A 22,221-nucleotide genomic window follows, 5' to 3' on the forward strand; every position below is an offset into this window, starting at 1 on the left:
CGCAGTGGTAGCGCTGCGTCGACGCAACGCTGACGCAACGCGCCGTGTGGACTGGCTCTTAGCAAATTGACCGTAGCATTTTCGCCGAGTAATATTGTTACGGTACCGAAAAGTTAATCTCTTTGTTTTAAACTTCTTTCTTAATTTGCAGTCGTTAATCATGTGTGGGTTTAGAACAAGTACCTACTAAAATTGAGTTTATTTTTAATAAAGTTTAGAGTGGGTAGGGCGCTTAGTGAACTCTTATTATTTCAAGGAGAATTTTGATCAATTTTAAATATTTTATATAGAAAAGATTTAGATGAGGTCTACGACTTCGTCCGCGTGGTTTCTTAAAACCTCATAGGAATAAAAAATAACTCTCGTCCGTTTCCGGGAACCAAACTACCACTGTACCAAATCGGTTTAGACATACAGACACTTTTGCATTTATATATTAGTATGGATTACGGCAAGGTATAGGTACGTATGTGATTGCTATGAGATTTGATTTTTAATCTTTGTGCAGTGTTGTTATACCAATATAACATTTTCACTCTACCCTTAAATTCCCCTTGCGCACTCGAAACCAAATATGTAGATAGATACGTCCCTAGGGCAAAGAAACTAAACACATTCTGTTGCTACCGCAAGCATAGTTTCATATTAATACAAACGCTTTGTTTAGTGCCCTTTTCATGTGACTAGTCACTAGTGTATCATATCTATTTCATCCAGATATGATGTGAAACGTTACAATGATGAATGAGGTCTCTTAAAGGTTTCAAGGGACTCCTTTGTTTTAAATCTAGCTGAAATAATGGGGTTCATAATTTTATGAAACTCAGTGGCATTTTTCGATATTTCATAGAAGATTAACAAAATGTTGGGAGGTTTTTAGACTTTTATTAAATAAAGGTAATGTAAATTATTATTATGATACATGTCTGACAGTTTTTCTTTAGTTTTATTAATTTTGCTTAGTGATATTTTCAGTTAAAAGTTTAACATAGCTGATACAAAGCTTTTTGACTGATATTCACTTGAATTGACAATATATAGGTACTTTCCATTCAAGTTTATGACTAATTTTGTAATACTTTAACAGACATGTTGAACATGGCTAATAATAATTGTCTCCCAAACTCATCTAAGTAATAAATCTGTTTTAGAATATACAGGTTTACCCTTTTATAATAATATGGTACCCCACTTGGACGTCAAAATGACGTCATTTCGATTTTAATGAGACATGGTTCCAGCGTAATATCAATTTGCGGGACTTATAACACAAATATTTGTCCAGTTTATGCGTTTAGGCCTACAGCAGGGGAAGGTAAAGGCAGAAGTTAATTGACCCGTCGTCGTGTTTGCGCTGGCGTGGTGCCGGGTGTTTGCACACTGCCATCCAATTGTCCTGCTCATTATCTACACGCGACTAGCACTAAAATAGGCATATTTAGCCACACCAAAAAAGTTAAGCATGAGTGATAGGATCTGTTAATTAACGGAATTAAGTAATTGAAGACTATCGTTGAACTCGAGGACCCAACTCCTCATCCCTGATGCTATAAGGAATCTCATTCTTAAATCACGGTGATGCCACGGGATTTGTAAAGAATCATGCGTTTTAATATTTTAACGAAATTTGGTACTGAGATATCTTGAAACTGGGGAACGGGCTACCACGGATAGGTATACTATTTTTGTCGTGGAAAATCAAAAGTTCCCACGCGGTCGAAGCCGCGGGCATCAGCTAGTCTGCAATACCTACCTACATCTCAAAATTATTGCGAAAGTTAGTTAGCTTAATTAATAAGGTAGATCGTAAACTTTGGACGTCCTTTGTCCCTCTCAAGGTTGTTGAGATCCAATATTGACAATCCAATCGTCGATATTGAAAATTTACTTAGTGAAATTTCCACCATCTTTAACGAAAGCTTACCAATTCACATAGTAAAACTAATATTTGCTTAGGTACCAACATTTCAACCAACCCTTGTCCATGGGCAAGGCAAAGATGGCACTTAATGGCTGAACAGTAGCTGAGTACTTAGGTACAATAATACAATTAGGGTTATTAGATTAGATTTAGGGTTTATTTTTTAGGTAGTCATTTAGATAGATTTGTAGACAATAATGGTACTATTAAGGGTTGTGTAGATATAATGAATATTATAATATCTCGAGCGAGCACTAGGAACGCTGGTGCACAGATAAACCCGACCAGGTTTTTGCTGCATCGGAATGATATCTGTAATGTAGTATTTAAAATGTATGTTTGTTTTAAATAAATAAATAAACAATGATAATGTCGCCACACTTAGAAAAAAATCGCATCCAGTTTCGGCACCTTTTGTATTACTTTTAGTAGTAATTGTATTTAATGAGTATTTATTAATCACAAAAATTGCTTACATGGGTATGATTAACATGGAATCCTGGCCCCTAAACTAGGAGATCCCGTATCTTTAGGGCCAGTGCCTTCCCATACATAAACGTTGTACTTAAAATTAATTATTAACAAAATACAATGCTTGCGTGTTTATGTGTTACTGTGTGTGTGTTAGTGTGCGCGTATGTGAATTGTGATTTGTGAGTGCCTGTGGTTGTTTTAAGATCGGAGTACTTTTAAATGCTATTTAAAGATGCATATTTTTGAATAGCTTTTAAAAAAAATCTAACTTCTTTTTCAACAAAAGATGACCAATAAATCTTGTATTTGCCGCAAACATTTGCTTACGTAATGTACGTTTGAACCAACCCTGGTCCTTGGTGTCGGGCAAGGCAAAGGCGGCAGTTAATGGCCGTCGTGTTTGCATTGGCGCGCCTGTGCTGTTTGCGCACTACCCGATTGTCCCACTCATTGACTACATACCTAGTTTTACCGCTTCGTTTACTTTCGTCGCGTGAAAAACTACGGCCATGATAAATTCAATGAACTTTACATTTACTCGTACTGTATGCACTAAATATTTAGAGTTTTGATTCTCATATATGTACGTAGGTAAGTAGTTTGATTTAAACCTCTTTTTACTTAGATAAGTAATTTTTGTGAAGTAAAAATTCTTTAGACTCTAGAAAGTGTTAAATCAAATCTTTCTCGGACGAAGTTCATACGTCACTTCAACCGAATATGGCCGCCAAACAGATCGGCTGTGTTGAGGCCGCCATTTTGTATCGAGATGGTACCTAGTAGGTTGTTAGTGCCATAGATTAAAAGCTCTATTTTTATTTCAATCAATCAGCCTATTTACGTTCACTGCTGGACGTAGGCCGTCGCGAGAACGCGCCATCAGACGCGGTCCTCCGCCTTCCTCAAACTCCCACTTCCCGCTACCGTCTTAAGGTATAGATACCTCAATCTCTTCTCTTATTTATAAGCCTTTATTATTATACATTGTATGGGCAATGGTCAAAGACCTCCTCCTCCGGTCGCCATTTTTCCCGGTGCTGGGCGAGCCTCTTTCAAGTTTTTCCCACAAGCTTGGTGATGCCGTCGGACCAACGCACGGGATGGTTGCAACGTTTTTTTTTTACAATATACGTCAATGCTACGAAGTTATTTATATCGCTACGCTGTAGCACGTCAATGTTAAGGTCTACGAACATGAAAGGCGAGTAAGTTATTTGAAAACTAGCTGATCCCCGCGGCTTCGCCCGCGTAGATTTAGGTTTTTAAAGATCCCGTATAGCCTATGTCACTCAGGAATAATGTAGCTTTCTACTGGTGAAAGAATTTTTAAAATCGGTTCAGTAGTTCTAAAGATTACCCCCTACAAACAAACTTAACGACATTACCTCTTTATATAATACAACGGGCCGTGCAGCAGAAATCGTAATATTTTAATTTCGCCATAACTTCAAAACCAAACGTCCAATTTTAATCATTCAAAGACCAAATATTATCTCCATAAACTGTTCTTAGTGATGAAATCATTTATTTTGATAAGGATTAATAGCATGAGTAAAATAAACGCGTTTAAATGTAGTCCAAAAAAAATTCAAGATTTTTAAATAAAAAAATGGTTGCTGTGCCTCACTCGACATAGATGGGTATAGTGTGTCGCGGACTTTTTTGTAGATATTTATAAGATCTACAATTAATTAGAACATTTTATGGTTCTATCTTTTATAGTTTAGGCAGCGTACGCAAAATAAGTAACTTTTCTGGTTGATTTTTTACACCTTGTGTCCGAAAAACCCAAATATCTTACGGAACCCTATTTTTTTCCAAAATAAAATATAGCCTATGTTACTCGTGGATAATGTAGCTTTCGAATGGTGAAAGAATTTTTAAAATCGGTCCAGTAGTTTTTGAGCCTATTCAGTACAAACAAACAAACAAACAAACAAACAAACAAACAAACAAACAAAGTTTTCCTCTTTATAATATTAGTGTAGATATGTACTAGTACGTTATAGTTCGCATCTGTTCCACATTGTAAATACTTTTCCACGTCGACGCTCGACGCCTTTGTGCTGGTGGCAGCTGCGGTTTATAGTGAATCGAGTTCGACTACGTGCTCAGCAAAACTTAGCTATTTTGAGCTTTGGTTACGATTTCCTCTACCGAAGTCGCTTGAAATCTCACCTTAACCACAACTTTTTATACTACTACGTAGGTGCGCGCGTGTGTGTATAAGTTTATCGATTCCCTTATAGTTACCAAACTACTCATAAGTTTTCATAAATGAGCTATATTTGGGGTTTTCTTAGCGGGCCGAGTGTCTTATGCTATTAAGAATGAGCTATATCTATAGTAATATTATAAAGAGGTAAAGTTTGTAAGTTTGTAAAGTTTGTAAGGAGGTAATCTCTGGAACTACTGAACCGATTTTAAAAATTCTTTCACCAGTAAAAAGTTACATTATTCCTGATAGACATAATTTATTTTAAAAAAATAGAGCCCCCATGAAAATCGTTCATGGGGTATTTAGACAAGCAGCCGGGTTTGCTTAATTTTATATCCCGTATAAGTTATAACAAATAATGTATTTAACTATAAGACCGCCTTTGCAATATTCTGTACCCGTAGTAGGTACCTATAAGATTTTACGTCTCACCAAACGTTGCTAGAATTCGAGAATCGAAACACAATAACATCAAAGTAAAACCGACCTAAAGAGCCTTGAATTGAAGTAAAAATTCAATGCCACTGATTTTAATTTCGCCAGGTTTCCGCTTGGAGCGCTGGCTGTAGATGTGTAGACAAATTTGAGCTTTAAAACAAGGCTCTTAAGATCCAGTTTACTATAACGCAGTAGTGTTTCGACTCTCGAATTCTAGCAACGTTTGGTGTGACGTAAAATCTTATACTACGGGTACCTACGGTATATATTGTTCGGTATCTTATATTGCTTTTCTAAACTTTCCTATGTATGTTATGCAATAAAGATTTTTACATGAAAATAAATGAAAAACACCCTTACTACTGGAAAATAGCCCAACCATTTATCTTCGTAGAACAAATTCAATGTAGTGAACGTGGAATTCCGTCGCGTGACGCGTCCACTTTTTCAAACTTCTAATCTTATCGCCACGACGCCTGTTGACGTTGGTGCCAGACCACACTTTACACAATAGCCTGCATTGTTGAAAGTAATGTTGACTGACACAAAAACATAGTGTTCTACTAGAAACTTGTTTTTGTGCCCAAAGAAAATCCTGCTAACTATCGTTTTCTGGCCACACCACTAAATTCTAAATCTATTATAAATAAAAAGAAAAGCTAAGTGACTGACTGACTCTGACTGTTCTATCAACGCACAGCTCAAACTACTGGATGGATTGGGCAGAATTTGGGATGGCAGATATCTATAATTATGACGTAGACATCCGCAAAGAAAGGATTTTTAACCGACTTCAAAAAAGGAGGAGGTTCTCAATTCGTCGGAATCTTTTTTTTTTTTAATGTATGTTCCCCGATTACTCGAAGACGCCTGGACCGATTTTGAAAATTCTTTTTTTGTTTGAAAGGGTATACTTCAAAGTTGGTCCCATTTAAATTTGGTGAAGATCTGATGCACATCTTCGAAGATAGATAATGGAATTCCTCAACGGATAAGAGTAAATTGCTCGCGATCAGTGTAATAGCTTAGTAAACAGTAGATTTTTAACCAGGCATAGCATATTTTAATACCATGGGGCCACTAAAAATTGTGAAATAAATTTTTTTTATAAAAAAAATAAAAACCGACTTCGATACACAAACACTAAAAATTGAAAAATAATTTAATTTATTACCGCATATATTATGTATACAAGAGTTGATATAGTTCCATAATAATATTTTTTGGGGTCGGTGCCAATGAGGTGCCATTGTGGAGTCTCATAAAAATTCGAAGTCTAGACGATTCGCGCAGCTGAAGCTAATTGGCACCGGCACCAAAAATATTATTATGGAACTATATCAACTCTTGTATACATAATATATTCGGTAATAAATTAAATTATTTTTCAATTTTTAGTGTTTGTGTATCGAAGTCGGTTTTTATTTTTTTTTGTAAAAAATTTTGAATATTCAATCCCTACAGGGGTAATTATGTAGTCCACATTGAAGAAGTCGCAGGCATAAGCTAGTAAGTTTTATAAATAGTATGTACCTACTAGCTTATGCTCGCGACTTCATCCGCGTGGACTACACGAATTTCAAACCCCTATTTCACCCCCTTAGAGGTTGAATTTTCAAAACATTTAACTGACATCATAATTGCTAAAAGCTCGCTATCAATTAAACACTAAACTCGATAATTAATCTTTGTAGGCAAAATACGAAATACAACAAAAGTGAATCGCCACAATGTGGTTTTGGCTAAATTATCACTTCGCCGCAAATTATGCATAGGTTACAATTAAACATGATAAATAGAACAGATTGAAAAGCGAAAATCCGTACAAATTGCATGTATTGTGTTGCTATTGACATATGATAAAATTGGTAGGTCGCACTATTTGATTTGATTTTAGTTAGAGCCTAGGGCTAAGCTAAGTTAGATTCAGAGGCTCTACTGATGCCGGAAGGGCGTAACCCAAGCGGTTCGAAAAAAAACCAGGAGGCGGTGCTAGCTTTGATTCAAGTATACCACTTTGCCCGTCCGTCTGAATGAGTCCTATAAATTATTGTTGTCCTATTTAACTTTTTTTGGTATATAAACAAACAAAATGGAAACCATACTTAGGTAGTTAGTACCTACACGCAGAATACATTTTTAGCGCTTAAACTATCGTGAGTGATTTCCATTATATATAGTATACTAGATGATGCCCGCGACTTCGTCCGCGTGGATTTAGGTTTTTAAAAATCCTGTGGGAACTCTAATATTTTCCGGGATAAAAAGTAGCCTATGTCCTTCCCCAGGATGCAAGCTATCTCTATACCAAATTTCGTCAAAATCGGTTGAACGGTTGAGCCGTGAAAAGCTAGCAGACAGACAGACAGACGGACAGACAGACAGACAGACACACTTTCGCACTTAAAGTATGGATTTCTACATACAATACGTATAGTATAGAACAAATTATCTAGAACTTTGTCTAAACGCGTTAATATAATATTATTCAATGTACAAAGTATCCATATAAACGGACCGAAATAAGGAACGATAGTATATTTATCTTGCTAAGTTATTTAAGGAAATAAAAATTATACGATGACATAATAGAATATGAATTCGTAACGAAAGTACCTACTACACAAACCCAGCCGCGCATTATTTAGAGCATGATATTATATTTCATCTAAACCCAGTTGCCAATTGCGCCGTAAAGTCAGATTTTTATTGGAATGATTCTATTTATCCATTCAAAGACAAATATATAGTTGAATGAGGAGGTACTAAATATGCGCAAAACATCGCGTTCAAATATATAAATAACAATCATCTTCCTACGTCAGTATGTCTCAATCCCAAAATAAATATTGTATATTTTATACCTAGCACTTCTACAGCCGAAGGGTGATCAAGCCTTTGGTTTGCAGAGTCCTAATTTGTCAAAGCCGGGTATAGTCTTATATCGTCAAAACTTGCACGAAACTAGACGAAAAACGTCTGTAGGGGAAAAAATTCTCCTTATTTCATATTAATTTCCTTGTATTTGCAAATTGCATCTCCAGCAAAACCATTGTCTCGTATAACAATACAAAATGTTCGGGTACGCGTGTGTCGTTGACCACGCGATGACACCGTTATAATTCTCTGAATTATTATATTTCGATTTTAACACCGAATATTTACGAAAGAAGTAAGTACCACTTATTCATTTATTAATTATCTATTATTATTTTAAACTATCCTACACACTATATAAAATCTTACAAATAAAGCACGAATGGAACTTATTAGTAGATAGTGGAGCAAGTATTATTTATTATTATAAAACCAATATTCACATAACCTACGTACAAAATTAAATTATCTAGGTACCCAAGAAAAAAAATTACAAGCTACACATTCTACCTATTTGCCCATTACGAGAGATAAATTGCACTTACTTTAACTGTTAGCGACGCATTTCAATAGTCAATTTCGTGACCGCCGTGTAGTCGCCGTCGTCATCAGGACAGGTTTTGGTCATCAGGTCCGGAGGTCTGGAGTCTGCGCCTCTTCTATCTTCTTGGTGGGCCGGGAAAACCCTGGACTCCTCGAACTGGGCCGGGAATACCCTGGACACCTCCTAGTTGTGGCCGGGATAACCCTGGACGCACGATGATGCTGGGCCGATCAATGAAGCTTGAGATGTCTTCTGTTCATTATGGATTCATTTTTTTTGGCTTATTTCTTGATGTTAGTGTTTTTTGATTTTTAATACAGGACGTGGAATTATTTTCTTCTTTTTGTTCTAATTGAGTCTTGAATCTTGATATTCTTTAGAAAATTGTGTAGTCTTCTTCTTGATCGGTGCCCAGCCGGTGCACGCACTTAGATTAGGCATGCACCGACTGGCAAGGGTCGCCATGAGATATGTTGTGGCCGTATGGTAATAATTAAATGCGGCAACGGTGAAAGATGTTTATTGAGAGCCGGCTTATGATCTACTCTCGCTTATGGACTAACAATAACAATAAATAAATCTTACATACTATTGTTTTAAATCTTATTGCTTAACTACCTAACCTACATAATTTTGCATCACCTCTCTTTCAATCCGATGTGCAGGCAACCTACTTTGATATATTGAGGAGTTGCATTTTTATGTTACAGCTAATATGAACATGCTACGTTTAAACTGTCAATTCGTACATATTACAATACTTGGCTCCCTAGTTTTGCCGAGTGCACTGAATCGAATTTAACTCGACATAGAATTGAATGCTCGAAGTTTATTACAACGCTATTATCTGTGGCAGAGCCAAGAACGTAAATTTTATGTATTTTGCATTCAAATTTCGTGAATTCATTATACCTAAGAGATGTATGTACCTAACTCAGTAAGTAGTTGTTTACTTTGTATAAGAGATAGTAAGAATATACATTGATGACATTGATCTAATTGGGTCAAATGTCAAATATTGGTGAATCTAACAAAACCATATCGTGCCAATATTCCTACGTAATACCCATGAATTAATTTAGAACGTAATATTCAAACCAAGTTTATGTAAATTACCAATGGACAAATTGACATTCCAAAAAGATACAAATATCGCTTTACTCTCTAAAATACTTCTATTATACTTTATAATAATAGGAGTCATGGATAAAAAAAATCGTTTGGTAAAAATCTAAAGGTATTAAGAACAAACAATAAATGCCAGTAGTATCGCAATTCGCACCTATAAGCGCATTCTTATTTAGTTTGTAGAAAAGGGTGGTTCGAGCCTCTTAACTGTTTTCCACGTTTATCTATTTACCATTCTCTATTTACAGTAGCCTTAAACGAGATTCTCTTCAATTGGAATTCAATTTACCGTCAAAATGGACGTTAGGCCTCATTTGGCGACGTACCTATTCCCTCGGCGAATACTCACACCATTCTGTGCTTGTTTCGTAAACAGTGTTTAAGATAATTTTGCAGTATCAAGGACCCTTTTACCCGACTGCACCAGAACCAGAGTCATGTTTTAGATACAATTTACAACAATTACTACTACTAATCTGTATATCTAAATATATAAAAGGAAAAGGTGACTTACTGACTGATTGACTGATCTATCAACGCACGGCTCAAACTACTGGACGGATCGGGCTGAAATTTGGCATGCAGATAGCTATTACGACGTAGGCATCCGCTAAGAAAGGATTTTTGAAAATTCAACCCCTAAGGGGCTGAAATAGGCGTTTGAAATTTGTGTAGTCCACGCGGACGAAGTCGTGAGCATAAGCTAGTGTATATATAAAATTTAAAGTCCTGACTGACTGACTCACGCACAGCTTAAACCGCTGGTCCTAGAGACATGAAATTTGGAGGATGTGTTCTTTGTAAAGTGTAGAGTTTGTATGCCACTAAGAAAATATTGTTTTTAATTCCACCCCTAAGTGGGTTGAATGGGAGTTTGAAATGTATGTAGTCTACGTAAATGAAATCGCGAGTATAGGTTAGGCTAGGGTTATAACTATAATAGTAAGTAGTAGTAGTAAATAACTATAATTCCGTTGTACACAATCTCTAAACTAAAATGGCACTTCTGAATCTATTCCTGTCCCTTTCATAATGTTGCTTGCGGTGAAGAATAGCACTAGATCTAGACCTGTTAATTTAGTTTAGTTTAGAGATTGTGTGCAAGAGAATCGGCCCCATCTTATCTGGAGCATTACTCTTACGTACTTGAGATCAATACCTACAGACTCGCCGCGTTTACTAAATTAAATTGACCTTTTGCTTTTCATCAAGTTTTAATTTTGTGTAAGAAAATAATATAGAGTAGATTTTAATTAACTTTCTTTTATATTTAAAGTGGTTTGATGAGGTAAAGTAATTAGCTGGGATCCTATTCAGTTCTGATTTGCTAGCTTTTCCTCGGTCTTCGTCTGCGACCACGATTATGGTTTCTGAACGATCCCGTTAGAATTTTTATCAATAAATATTTTTGTTAAATAAGAGTCTACGTTGAAGCAAGAATCTAGATTAACGTCTTATTTTGCGGCAGCTACAGCGTGGTTGAATTATAATTAAAAAATATTTTTATAAAACGATGCGTAGCAAAACAACAGCTTTGTACCTAACTTCATACATAATAATTAATAATACTTATGGTTTAGATTTATCCAAGGACTTCCTCAGAACTTAGACCGTATAATATGTATAATATTATAATATGTATATTATTGGCTTCCCATAGCACAGGGAATCCTAGTTTGGGGGCCAGGAACTTTGCATTGCTTCTACCAGGGTTATGTATTATTGTGTATATACCTTGTAAACTTTTATCAAATAAAGATTTATATTACAGTCTTGAGGCAGATACAGCGTAGTTGACATTGAATTAAAAAAAAAACTTGAAATGCGATAGCATTCCTACTACGGTGCAAAACAACAAGTAGGTAGGTAACTTCATACATAATAATATTTAATGGTTTAGATTTCCCCAAGAACCTCCTCAGAACTTATATTACGGTTCTAGTTTGCGGCAGATATAGCGTGGTTTCTAACCATATGCGAGACATTACGACAGCCGTTAAAGTTAAATAACTCTAACGATATGGTGCCATGATAGTCATTATCACGCGGCCTTTGCATGAAACACATGGTCGTTTCGTAAATCAATCTAGACAATAGATTATCTACCATCCGGCAGACAAGTGGAAGCGGTGATAGCCTAGGGGATAAGACGTCATCCTTCTATTCTGGAGGCCGAGGGTTCGATACCGAACACGCGCCTCTCACTTTTAGGCGTTGTGCGTTTTAAACAATTAACGGTGAAGGAAAAAATCGTGACGAAACCTGTATGCCTGAGAGTTTTGAGAGAGAGAGAAAGGTGTGTGAAGTCTGCCGATTCATACTGGGCCAGCGTGGCAGACTGATGTCTAAGGCCTTCTCAACCCCAGAGTAGTGATAATATTACCAAAGCAATTAAACTTAGGCAACCTAAGATGCCGCTCTTATATTATATAACATACAAAGGAGTCGGATTTGGCGACAACCCAAAATTGTACTAATGGGGTCGCAAGTAAAATTGTTCCAATGAATTAAATGCCTCACTGCTTGATGTACGAGTATGTAGATATACTTAACGGCAAGGAACTAAATTAATTGCCAGCTTCATATTTTATGTTAAGGCATTTTTTTATCGATGCCATGGTTGGTGCCAAGACTTTGAAGAATAGCCTTTTATTCGATAAAATTTTCGCCTCACAGAGCGCTCCCAAAATAAACAACATCCCATATTGTTGTAACTATTTAGGTATTGTAATATTTTCATTTAAAAAAAAAGGTACTAGGTACTTTAGGTACTAAATATAAAATTTAACAAAAACCGATCTCCTATTCAGTAAACGAAGGTAGATGATATGTGTATCGAATTGAACACATTTTTGAGTTGTAAGTTATCAAACGGGGAACACGAGTTTTTTTTATTATTTGCTAGCAGATGCCCGCGATTTCGTCCGCGTGGATTTAGGATTTTAAAAATCCCGTAGGATATCTTTGATTTTCCGGGATAAAAAGGAGCCTATGTCCTTCCCTGGGCTCTGTACCAAACATCGAAATCGGTTAAACTCTATTGGGCCATGAAAAGCGAGCAGACAGACAGACACCCTGATTGCCATTTCGACCTGTCGCGGACTATAAGGATGTGAAAAACCGGCCAAGTGCGAATCAGACTCGCGCACTGAGGGTTCCGTACTACAATCGTATTTTATCGACATGTTGCACGATAAATGAAAAACTACTTAAGTACTAGATCTCGTTCAAACCAATTTTTTTTTTCAAAGTTTGCATGGCAATGTACATCATATATTTTTTTTAGTTTTATCATTCTCTTATTTTAGAAGTTACAGGGGGGGACACACATTTTACCACTTTGGAAGTGTCTCTCGCGCAAACTATTCAGTTTAGAAAAAAATGATATTAGAAACCTCAATATCATTTTTGAAGACCTATCCATAGACACACATGGGTTTGATGAAAAAAAAAATTGTGTTTCAGTTCTAGTTATGGGGAACCCCAAAATTTATTGTTTTTTTTTTCTATTTTTGTGTAAAAATCTTAATGCGGTTTACAGAACACATCTACTTACCAAGTTTCAACAATATAGCTCTTATAGTTTCGGAGAAAAGTGGCTGTGACATACGGACGGACAGACAGACAGACATGACGAATCTATAAGGGTTCCGTTTTTTGCCATTCGGCTACGGAACCCTAAAAATAACATAACTGATTTCAGATTTACTTCATTCAACCCTTACAAGCTTAAACATGCAAAGTAATTTGCATGCATGTTCGGGTAAAGGGATTAAGCGAAGCGGAGTGGCGGACAGTAAATATATCAGAGCGACAAGGACATTCATCTTGGGGATGAAAAACGTCCCACCTTTAAACGATTTACGAGAGTTATCCGCTGCGCTGGTGGATGTTTGAATTTCTACATGAACTACCAATTTTATTTATTTGCTCCTTGTATTTTATGGAAATTTATATATTTAATATTAGCTTACGCCCGCGACTTTGTCCGCGTGGACTACATAAATTTCAAACCCCTTTTTACCCCTTTAGGGGTTGAAAAATCCTTTTTTAGCGGATGCCTACGTCATAATAGCTATCTGCATGCCAAATTTCAGCCCGATCCGTACAGATGTTTGTACTACCTATGTAGTATTGAAATACATCCACTACTAAATGGGTTACGGAATCCTGCAAAAACCGTTCATGTTCAGAACAGATTGTTGCCATGGAAACGGACCCTTAGGGTCCATTAATTTAGCCTTTGAAATATATGACAGTTAAAGACCTTCTCAAACGAGGTCTTACTTGGATGAATCTAACAGAAAATTCTTTGTTCAAAGAACGAAAGGATATTTGCTTTAGCTTTTTACAGCCTTCCTACGAAAATGTAAAATGGGAAGTAGGTACATTTTTCTAAGTTCATGAGACTACAATCACTTTAAAAAAGAATCACTTTACGACAGTTTCACGATACCTATAAGCTTGAGAGACGTATCAAAACTCATGCATCAAGAGTTGCAAAATCGGTCAAGTGCGAGTCGGACTTGCACACAAAGGGTTCCGTACCAACGTACAAGAAATAAAACTTTAATTTTCCTAAATTTTCATGGCAGCTTTTTATGAAATTTTCATTATTTGTTGTTATAGCGCCAATAGAAATAGACTTTCTGTGAAATTTTTAAATCTCGGCCTATTACGGTTCAGAAAGTGACCCTACCTAATGATTACTAAGACCTTGGAAGTTGGAACTAATAAATACTTTAAAGTAAACATACCTATAGTACGTGACAGGTTGAAATGGCCACCAGGGTAGGGACGCCCCGCACACCGCACAGTCCCCGCACTAACCCGGTGCGGAACAGCGCGGATGACGTGTCGATGTGCGGGGTGTCCCCCCGCCTCATGCCCGATTGCCATCTCGACCTGTCGTGTACTATACCCATTATCTCATTTATTCTCGTTACATTATCCTTAATTCTGACACATGTAAAAGAAAATTTATGCAGACATTGTAAAGCGAAGGAGCGTGAAAATCCCTGACTTTCTAAATAATGTAAATAAACCTAGGGAGAAAAACATTAATATACATGAGTTTAGCTAGTTTTCGCTTGAAATCTAGATTTTCACTCTCGTCAGTGAATAAAGAACATCTAGTCAGCAGTTCAGCTAGTCTAGGTATTGCGTGACTTAAGCTTTGATGCTATCTACGAAGTCGAGGTTCTAACCAGTTCTACTATCTATTCTATGCCTTCACAGTTCACTTGTTATCACTGAGTTAGCTTTATAGCAATAAAATAGAATGGCTGTAATAAGCATTAGATTAAGGTATAAAGGCGGGAACAAACTATCGGATGTGTCCGTAAGCTGCGGCTTTAGTAGCTGCGTTTGGTACGTGGCTTGCGGACTCATTCGAGTGTTTTCGGCTGACAAAAACATCCAGTGGACCAGCCCCCCAATTGTGTAAGAATAACCATTTCATGGCTATCGCAATCGTCAAGAAATTTTGCCCTTTGAATGGCTGTGAAAAAATGTAAACAGCGAATCAACCAATCAAAGGGCAGAATTTCTTGACGATTGCGATAGCCATGAAATGGTTATTCTTACACAATCGGGGGGCAGAATTCTATCAGATGTCCAAGCGCTCAAGGACGGCCCAATATTACGTCCGCTACTTACGTCGGATAGTTTGCAAAGTTCAGTGTACATTTTATTATCCAGGCGTCTAGCGGTCAGCCACGTCCATAAGCCGCGTCCGATAATTTGTTTGTTTCCAGCTTTAGTTGTTGTAAATTACTTGACAGTCTTTCTCCGATTTTGCTGACAAGGTATAGGTACTTTGTCAAAAAAATCGGCAATAAGATTTAGTGATGAGGGGTAAGTAATAGGCGGGCATGGTATGGGCATATAATGCAGAGGGAAGAAAGCTATATGGCACCAGAAGAATGTTAAATATGCATGTTGAAGGAACGGGAGGAGAGAACGACCAAAGAAAAGGTAGATGGATTGCGTGTAAAAGGGGTGGAAAATACGTTGACGGATAACAAGAGTGAGTGGAAGAAGAAGACATGTTGTGCCTACCCCACGTAGCGTAGGATAAGGTAAGGAAGAAGAAGAGTAAGATTTAGTGCCATCAAATTTTGCATACCAATTCCAATACTGACTGCGGAGAGCAGTGCTATCAGGACTACCACTTTTTACTAAAGTCATTTACTTTCTTTAGTAAGTATGTCATTGCAAAAAGCTCTCAGCTCTGCCATTCCACATTGTAAGAAGTGTTATCAAAGGGGACGAACCTTTTGGCAGAAATCCAAAACGCTACTAATTGTGTCACATACAAGGCCGCTACTATCAAGAACAAAGTACATTTATTTACTTAGACATATTCTTACATAATTTATGTTTGCTCATTATGAAACGATTGTGTTGTTGACTAGTTTTGCAGGCGGCTCCGCTCGCTTGAATTCTTAATTGTAAAAACCAGATTCCTAGTTTTAGCGTTTTTGAAAACTCCACGGGAACTCTTTGATTTTATAGAATAACAAGCTTGATCCCGCGACTTCGTCCGCGTGGACTGTACAAATTTCAAACCCCTTTTAGGGAATGAATTTTCAATAATCATTTCTTAGCGGATGTCTACGCCATAATAGCTTTCAGCCCGATCCTTCCAGTAGTTTGAGCTGTGCGTTGATAGATCAGTTAGCCAGTCAGTCAGCTTTTCATTTTATATATTTAGGTTAATAGTAAACTGTCTCTGTCTCTGGGATAAAAGTCTCTGCACCAAATTTCGTTAAACTGATGATCCGTGTGAAAAAGTTAGAAACAGAAAGATACCTTTTTCTACGTGACATTGGCAAAGTGCATTGTGCTCGGTGTGGCACTACTGAAAGCCATGAAGCAAATTAAGAAGAAGAAGAAGAAAGATACCTTACACACTAGGAAGTGGGGATTGGTGGCACATTATAGCCGTTCTCTTGTAACCTATCTCCTAACTTTATATTCCATCTAAAATGGATATTGAACCACGCACGACTTACGTAATTTAGTAGAAGCAATAACGTACCAGTGTTCATAAAATTAGTCGTTCAAGGAACAATGTAAGCAACGTTTGAGAGCTCTAACCGTAGAGAATTTCGTTATTGTTTCATTCCGTAGCCCCGCAAGCCCACGACCATGATCGATGCACGGTACATTTGAATAATCGCTTTGAGGGACGCCCTGTCACAAGTAGACTAGTTCGGATTCCTTTGCGGGAACAAAACAACAAAAGGGGTCGAGGCAATCTTCGCTGAATTTGCTTCGCTCGAAGTTTTGTTACGTGAAAATTTTGCAATGCATTTTAAGCAAACACAATTCATATTTTGTCTCTCTGCACTTGCAAACACGTCCGTGTACGAAATAAAGCTAGGCGTACATTTTTTATGGATACTTAGAAAAGGAATTTACTTTGGCTAAAGGTGGTTATAAAAACCATTTTAGCTGGTAAAGTTAGACACATAAATTACGATATACTATTCTAATTCATCATCATCATCATCATCATCATGAATAACCCATCGTCGGCTCACCACTGAGCACGGATCTCCTCTCGGAATGAGAAGGGTTTAGGCCATAGACTGGGCCAGCATGGAAGTCTATGGAAGTCTATGGTCAACGTATAGGTAAGTATAATTATTTTTCTATTTATCCTTAAAATTTCAATTAACAATTTTCAATTCAACCTGATCAAATACCTAGTAACCTGGCTTCACTCGCGTGGAATTTAGGAAAATCCTTTCTTATAGCGCAGAGATTTGCGGCCTGGAATCGATCCCCGAACCATCCGACTGGAAGGCTGACGTCTTAACCACTAGGCTCTCACCGCTTTATGTACTTATGCTTTATGTATAGATAGAGTAAAATATTTAAAAGATCGGGAAGACGATATAACGTGCCATAAATATATCAGACCGACAAGGGTATTCATCTTGAGGATGGGAACGCCCAACCTTTAAACGATTTACGAGGGAAAAGGACGCTTCCATGGTAAACACCAACACGTCGAGCTTTTAAAATATGAATAAATTGCTTTATTCATGCTACGAAGAACCTTAACAGACGAATGGATATGATCCGGCGGATTTGATCCGTCCGGACTTTATCCAATCATCTGTAAGGCTAAATAGAATTGAATTGAGCCCCAATAGCTCAACGGTTAAGGAGCTGACTATGGGGGGTCGGCGGTTCAAACTAGAGGTGTTTAAAAAAACTTTCCTGCATACTTTAACAATACTACTACTATTTTATTCCTTAACCTTAGAGGTTTTCTGTAAAAAATTAACCGCGACGCGTGCGCGAACTGACTCCCTTTATAAAGGACCCCGAATGGGTTCAAAACTTGTCGGGCTAACGGCGACTAAATACGTGAGTATAGCTGTTGAGAGATATGTTATTTTATATAATAATAAATTACAGTTTATTACAGATGTGTTTTGGCCCTTACAATATTAAAAATACAGTAGCCGGCAAGAAATATTGTACCTACATGGATCTTTAGAATGAGATTTCAGCTTTGTAGAGCGTTCTCACTGTCACTCATACCTATGTGACCTTTTTGTCGACCTCAACGACAGAGACAATGCTCTACAAAACCACTGTCTCTTTCTAAAGGTCGATATAGGTCTGTAAGAAAGTGTGTTTGTTGGTTTTTCCTTTAATCACGTCGCTACGGCGCAACGGGTAGGCGTGGTTTTTGCATGAATTTAATTTAAGACTTGGAGAGTGACTACTAACCACAATTTAATTTTTTTGTGTGATGTAACCACAAATTCACGGTTTTCAGATTTTTCCCCTAATGTCTGCTATAAGACCTACCTACCTGCAAAATTTCATGATTCTAGGTCAACGGGAATTACCCTGTAGGTTTCTTGACAGACCGACAGACAGACAGACGGACAGACAGGCAGACAGACAACAAAGTGATCCTATAAGGGTTCCGTTTTTCCTTTTGAGGTAGGTACGGAACCCTAAAAAGCAACGACTTCTCACACAATTTATAAAAAACCTAAATTCACGCAGATGAATCATTTCATAAATGCATTTCATACATGCACTAAACTAGTATTTATATCGAGTCTAAGCCAGCCTTCAGAATAAAGGTGCGGACACACATGAGGCATAGGTACCTATGTAGTGAGTTATTAGTTTTAAGACTCATTGGAAAACAAATAAGTAATTAATTTTTATTTAGCTTTTCAAATATTTCACAAACATTATTATGATTGATCACCTAAAGCATATTTGGCCAAAAGTAATTAAGTAAGTAAAGGCTTTAAAGTAATAAACTCATAATACCTATCTAGGTATTCTATAATTTAAATAACGAAATAATTAAATTCTTTATGTATTTGCTTTGATAGCTTTTTTAAAAGGATTCTCTAAAACTGCTACTGTAATAGACTTTTCTCATTATATAGCTTTTTAATGAAAAGCTTAAACACTATAATGGGTTTGGTTATTTGTTATTTCGCCGTTACTGGGAACGGCCGCAGGCTGTCAAGGCTGCTATTAGAAGGAAAACTAACCGGATTTATATTTCGCTCGTACCTAAAGACTGAAATATCTGAAATAGCCGAGAATTTGTTAGTTTCACCAAAATATTCCGCTTAGCACAGCCATTAGGTACATGTCTCGGAGTCATAAACAATGCGCTTTAAATTTTAATGGTAGGTAGCTACTTTCGTAAAATTGAAACGTTAGGTAATGTAAGTTTCATTGAAAAAGGTTCTTAGATATTTTTATTGTTTTAGCTTAACAATGTGAAGGCTAGTGTTATTTACGAATTTGAGAATATAACATATAATACTAGCTTATACTCGTGACTTTGTCCGCGTGGACTAAACAAATTTCAAACCCCTATTTCACCCCCTTAGGGGTTGAATTTTCAAAAATCCTTTCTTAGCGGATGCCTACGTCATAATAACTATCTGAATGCCAAATTTCAGCCCAATCCGTCCAGTAGTTTGAGCTGTGCGTTGCAAGATCAGTCAGTCAGCTTGAGTTTGGGCTGATGCATGGTCCATATTTGTTTAAACTCTTTATTCCCATAACATAAATAGAATGTACCAACTTACATAGGCGAACTTAATACATAGAGGTATTATCTTCTATTAACCTTTAGTAAAGGGGACAGGGTGATAGAACAGTGTTTATGTAGTTTTAGTAAGGTAACAGAAAGAAAGTCCATGTTTTTATGAAAATTACTTACCGAAAAAATCTCTTAGTTACATTATGGCTAAGGAATGGTAGCAAATTGCATCAGTTAAATAGGTATGCATCAGTTAATGCATCAGTTAAATAGGTATGCAGCAGTTAATGCATCAGTTAAATAGGTATGCATCAGTTAATGCATCAGTTAAATAGGTATGCATCAGTTAATGCATCAGTTAAATAGGTAGGCCTACTATGTTACAGTTGCTAACGCCTTCTTCTAGATTGAGAATTTACAAGTTTATTTATTATCAGATAAGTTTAACGTTGGGGTCTCAAAGTGCTACGATTCTTTGACGACCTCGCATCAGCTGGAAGCTGCTGGATTCAGGCGGCGCAAAATCGTGACGGGTGGAAGTCCCTACAAGAGACTAGATCAGGACCATGTCCAGCAGTCAACGTCTTTCTATTGACGACGACGAACTGCTAAAGTCTTTAGGTTTATTTTTAAAACACACAATTTAAAACTTTTATACCTATTCTTATTTCTTAACGATTAGTTTTATAAGCATAATAGCGCGTTATAGCGCACTAAATAAAGTGGTGCTAGGTTTAAAGCCACCTTCGCGCTTAGGTGGCTCGATTTTATTGCATTTTTACACGAAAACACCGCACTGGGCGCATTTCACGTACAAAAACCCACGAATGAGCCGTTAGAGCGAGTTTCCACTACACCATTTGGATAGAAACCAGCGCAAGTGCATTTTTACATACACCGATTCGGATCTCTTGAAGCATCGGACGCCGTTATTTCAGATGTCATCATGGTCAACCAATCGCATGCTCACTACTGAGCAGAGCTCCTTTCAGAATGAGAAGGGTTTGGGCATAGTCCACTTTGGCCAAGTGCGGATTAGCAGACTTCACACTCCTTTGAGAACAGTATGGAGAACTCTCAGAGAATCATATAAGTTTTCTCGCTATGTTTATCTTCACCGTTATCCGCTTGACCCTAGCTAGTTTCCAAAAAGTGTTTATTGCTACTAAATAGTACTAGTAATAGCATCTTGAAGTCTAGATCTACCAATTTATATAAGTGAGTGAATTCTACTGGCACCAAATTACTTTATTTATTTGATATTTATTCTATACATCTACTTTGAACTCTTTTCAGTTTTATCAACGCTTTGGAAAACGGACGTCCTAGAACGATGGAAACTTGCTCGTATAATGGGATTACTGACGATAAAGTGCGCCGCGTTATACGCGCAAAGGAACATAATTCGCGCTATTTAGATGAAAAATGACTTCAGTGCCGTAAACTACTTTATATGTTCCGCCACAAAGTTGCCGTTATTTATAAGGGTGCTTCTTCAAACTAGCATGTTGCCGCTATTTTAGCATTATCTGCTTATCACGCCCCAAAAAGCTGGTTTCAGATGTTTTGTCAGATCAACCAGGCGTCCAAACGTCTAAATAGCTTCTGTTTCTCCAATCCATCAGCCTGTTTGCGCCCACTGCTGGACATAAGCCTTTCCAAGAGCGTGCCACCAAACACGATCCTCCGCCTTCCTCATCCATCCGCTCCCCACTACCTTCTTCAGGTCATCGGTCCAGCGGGCTCGTGGTCGTCCCACACTGCGCTTACCGGTACGCAGTCTCCACTCCAGAACACGTCTACCCCATCGGCCGTCGACCCCATTTTTTTTAATTTTTAATATTAGTATGGACAAGCTTTCTCCAGTCTCAAGTTAAATACTTTGTTCCATTTCAACTTTAAGTAAGTACCTATTACATTTATCCTATGCCATTCTTTCTAAAATTCTAACCACATCCACATTTACGGAAAATTCAAACAGTTTGCATACATACGAATACCAGGTCAGGAAATGCAAATCGTCGCAGCACCAAGTATCACCCTGAAAATGCAAATCCGGTGGTCAAACTTTGCCAAGATTCATGCATTAAACATACTTCCTTCAATACTTGCACATTTTAGAAATGGACAAACAAAACTCGTGGCGACCGACAGCGATGCCCGATTGTACTTAATTTGTTAACGATTCCAGAAATTTTACTACAAGGAACTATAAATTATTATGCGTCGTCTTTGTCAACTGATAGACGACCATTGCTGGACATGAAGGTCTCTCGTATGGACTTCTACACGCCGCGGTGTTGTGCCGCCTGGATCTAGCGGCTCCCTGAGACTCATTTGATGTCGTACCTATATCTACCTAGTGAAGGGACTGCCGACGTTGCTCTTTCAATAATAACAACAAAGTTAAGAATAAAAAAGGTAGATTCACCTGTGATATATCCTCTAATGCCCGCGACCCCGTCCGCGTGGATTTAGGGTTTTAAAAATCCTGTGGGAACTCTTTAATTTTCCGGGATAAAAAGTAGCCTATGTTCTTCCCCGGGATGTAAGCTATCTCTGTACCAAATTTCCTC

General features: G+C 37.4%; 1 protein-coding gene across 1 annotated transcript in view; it reads left to right on the forward strand.

The window, feature by feature from the left end:
- The window catches only part of Tmtc3 (Transmembrane O-mannosyltransferase targeting cadherins 3), a 236,270-nt gene that overhangs the window by 83,731 nt on the left and 130,318 nt on the right, over nucleotides 1-22,221 (forward strand). The window lies entirely within an intron of this gene.

This window comes from Maniola hyperantus, chromosome 6, assembly GCF_902806685.2.
Source record: "Maniola hyperantus chromosome 6, iAphHyp1.2, whole genome shotgun sequence".
Classification (NCBI taxonomy): domain Eukaryota; kingdom Metazoa; phylum Arthropoda; class Insecta; order Lepidoptera; family Nymphalidae; genus Maniola; species Maniola hyperantus.